Genomic DNA, 4,463 nt, shown 5'->3' on the forward strand with positions numbered 1-4,463 from the left:
AGGTAGATATATATTTATTAGGTAATGATGACTGATGACGGACCTGCTGGACACTGTCAGCTCAGCAGCACCGCAGACTGCTACAGTAAGCTACTATAGTAGTATGTATCAAGAAGAAAGAAAAAAAAAACCACGGGTAGGTGGTATACAATTATGGATGGACTGCCGAGTGCCGACACAGAGGTAGCTACAGCCGTGGACTAACGTACTGTGTCTGCTGCTAATATAGACTGGATGATAATGATATGAAATCAATATATATATGTATATATAATATCACTAGTACTGCAGCCGGACAGGTAGATATATATTTATTAGGTAATGATGACTGATGACGGACCTGCTGGACACTGTCAGCTCAGCAGCACCGCAGACTGCTACAGTAAGCTACTATAGTAGTATGCATCAAGAAGAAAGAAAAGAAAAAAACCATGGGTAGGTGGTATACAATTATGGATGGACTGCCGAGTGCTGACACAGAGGTAGCTACAGCCGTGGACTAACGTACTGTGTCTGCTGCTAATATAGACTGGATGATAATGATATGAAATCAATATATATATGTATATATAATATCACTAGTACTGCAGCCGGACAGGTAGATATATATTTATTAGGTAATGATGACTGATGACGGACCTGCTGGACACTGTCAGCTCAGCAGCACCGCAGACTGCTACAGTAAGCTACTATAGTAGTATGTATCAAGAAGAAAGAAAAAAAAAAAACCACGGGTAGGTGGTATACAATTATGGATGGACTGCCGAGTGCCGACACAGAGGTAGCTACAGCCGTGGACTAACGTACTGTGTCTGCTGCTAATATAGACTGGATGATAATGATATGAAATCAATATATATATGTATATATAATATCACTAGTACTGCAGCCGGACAGGTATATATATTTATTATGTAATGACTGATGACGGACCTGCTGGACACTGTCAGCTCAGCAGCACCGCAGACTGCTACAGTAAGCTACTATAGTAGTATGTATAAAGAAGAAAGAAAAAAAAAAAAAACACGGGTAGGTGGTATACAATTATAATATTATATATATATTAATTATATACAATTATATATATATATATATATATATTAATTAAACTGGTGGTGATTATTAAACTGGTGGTCAGGTCACTGGTCACACTATCAGCAACTTGCAAGTAGTACTCCTAAGCATACAATCACAATATATATTATACTGGTGTGGCACTCTTGCAGCAAAAGTGTGCACTGTACGTTATATGTACTATGTACTCCTGAGTCCTGAGTCCTGCTCTCAGACTCTAACTGCTCCCCACTGTCAGTGTCTCCCCCACAAGTCAGATAATACAATACAGTCACACTATCTATCACTTCACTTCAGCAAGTACTAGTAGTAGTAGTACTCCTCCTAATGCTCCCCAAAATTACTACTGTGTCTCTCTCTAGTGAGACTGTCTCACTCTCTTCTCGAATCTCTATATATAAACGGAGAGGACGCCAGCCACGTCCTCTCCCTATGAATCTCAATGCACGTGTGAAAAATGGCGGCGACGCGCGGCTCCTTATATAGAATCCGAGCCTCGCGAGAATCCGACAGCGTGATGATGACGTTCGGGCGCGCTCGGGTTAACCGAGCAAGGCAGGAGGATCCGAGCCTGCTCGGCCCCGTGTAAAAAACCCTGAAGTTCGGGCGGGTTCGGATTCCAAGGAACCGAACCCGCTCATCTCTAATATAAATGCCCCCACAGTGCCAGTTACATAAATGCCCCCACAGTGCCAGATACATAAATGCCCCCACAGTGCAGATATGCACCCACAGTGCCAGATATATAAATGCCCCCACAGTGCCAGATACATAAATGCCCCCACAGTGCCAGATATATAAATGCCCCCACAGTGCCAGATACATAAATGCCCCCATAGTGCCAGATACATAAATGCCCCCACAGTGCCAGATACATAAATGCCCTCATAGTGCCAGATACATAAATGCCCCCACAGTGCCAGATACATAAATGCCCCCACAGTGCAGATATGCCTCCACAGTGCCAGATACATAAATGCCCCCACAGTGCCAGATACATAAATGCCCCCACAGTGCCAGATACATAAATGCCCCCACAGTGCCAGATACATAAATGCCCCCATAGTGCAGATATGCCCCCACAGTGCCAGATACATAAATGCCCCCACAGTGCCAGATACATAAATGCCCCACAGTGCCAGATACATAAATGCCCCCACAGTGCCAGATACATAAATGCCCCCCACAGTGCAGATATGCCTCCACAGTGCCAGATACATAAATGTCCCCACAGTGCCAGATACATAAATGCCCCCACAGTGCAGATATGCCTTCACAGTGCCAGATACATAAATGCCCCCACAGTGCCAGATACATAAATCCCCCACAGTGCCATACATAAATGCCCCCACAGTGCCAGATACATAAATGTCTCCACAGTTCCAGATTCATATATGCCCCACACAGTGCCAGATATGCCCCTAATGCCAGATACACTTGTCCCCACAGTGCCAAATATGCCGCCAATGCCAGACATGACCCCACAGTGCCAGACATGACCCCACAGTGCCAGACATGACCCCCAGTGCCAGACATGAGCTCCAGTGCCAGACAAGACCCCCAGTGCCAGACATGACCCCACAGTGCCAGACATGACCCCACAGTGCCAGACATGACCCCCAGTGCCAGACATGAGCCCCAGTGCCAGACATGTCCCCCAGTGCCAGACATGAGCCCTAGTGCCAGACAAGACCCCCAGTGCAGACATGTCCCCCAGTACCAGACATGACCCCCAGTGCCAGACATGTCCCCCAGTGCCAGACATGAGCCCCAGTGCCAGACATGAGCCCCAGTGCCAGACATGTCCCCCAGTGCCAGACATGACCCCCAGTGCCAGACATGACCCCCAGTGCCAGACATGAGCCCCAGTGCCAGACATGTCCCCCAGTGCCAGACATGAGCCCCAGTGCCAGACATGAGCCCCAGTGACAGACATGAGCCCCAGTGCCAGACATGAGCCCTAGTGCCAGACAAGACCCCCAGTGCCAGACATGACCCCCAGTGCCAGACATGTCCCCAGTGCCAGACATGACCCCCAGTGCCAGACATGAGCCCCAGTGCCAGACATGTCCTCCAGTGCCAGGCATGAGCTCCAGTGCCAGACATGAGCTCCAGTGCCAGACAAGACCCCCAGTGCCAGACATGACCCCACAGTGCCAGACATGACCCCACAGTGCCAGACATGACCCCCAGTGCCAGACATGAGCCCCAGTGCCAGACATGTCCCCCAGTGCCAGACATGAGCCCTAGTGCCAGACAAGACCCCCAGTGCAGACATGTCCCCCAGTACCAGACATGACCCCCAGTGCCAGACATGTCCCCCAGTGCCAGACATGAGCCCCAGTGCCAGACATGTCCCCCAGTGCCAGACATGAGCCCCAGTGCCAGACATGAGCCCCAGTGCCAGACATGAGCCCTAGTGCCAGACAAGACCCCCAGTGCCAGACAAGACCCCCAGTGCCAGACATGTCCCCCAGTGCCAGACATGTCCCCCAGTGCCAGACATGAGCCCCAGTGCCAGACATGAGCCCCAGTGCCAGACATGTCCTCCAGTGCCAGACATGAGCTCCAGTGCCAGACAAGACCCCCAGTGCCAGACACGACCCCCAGTGCCAGACATGAGCTCCAGTGCCAGACAAGACCCCCAGTGCCAGACAAGACCCCCAGTGCCAGACAAGAGCCCCAGTGCCAGACATGACCCCCAGTGCCAGATATCCTCTCACCCAGTGGCGTAACTACTGCCCCCGCAGCCCTCGCGGTGGCTTGGGGGCGAGGGGCTGCGGGGGCGCCGCCACTGATTTAGAGCAGATTGACATGCGGACGAGCGTCCGCATGTCAATCTGCTGTCTCCTCTCCCTCCCTGCTGTAACGGGACACGGAGGGCACAGCGCGCGCCTCTCCAGTGTCCATCCTGCGTCTCCGTCCGTCTGGTCTAATAATGGAAGTGCCGTTCGTGAGCTCTGATTGGCTCACGAACCGGCACTTCCTTTATTAGACCAGAGAGACGGAGATGCAGGAGGGACTTGAGAGAGGCACGCGCTGTGCCCTCTGTGTCCCTCCTTCACAGCAGCGAGGGGGGGGGGGGACACTGAGGGGGCATGTATGGCACAGGGGACACTGAGGGGGCATGTATGGCACAGGGGGCATATATGGCACTGAGGGGGCATGTATGGCACAGGGGGCACTGAGGGGGCATATATGGCACTGAGGGGCATGTATGGCACAGGGGACACTGAGGGGGCATATATGGCACTGAGGGGGCATGTATGGCACAGGGGGCACTGAGGGAGCATATATGGCACTGAGGGGGCATGTATGGCACGGAGCACTGAGGGGGCATATATGGCACTGGGGGGGCACTGAGGGGGGTATATATGGCACTGGGGGGG

This window comes from Pseudophryne corroboree, chromosome 2 (assembly GCF_028390025.1).
Source record: "Pseudophryne corroboree isolate aPseCor3 chromosome 2, aPseCor3.hap2, whole genome shotgun sequence".
Lineage (NCBI taxonomy): Eukaryota > Metazoa > Chordata > Amphibia > Anura > Myobatrachidae > Pseudophryne > Pseudophryne corroboree.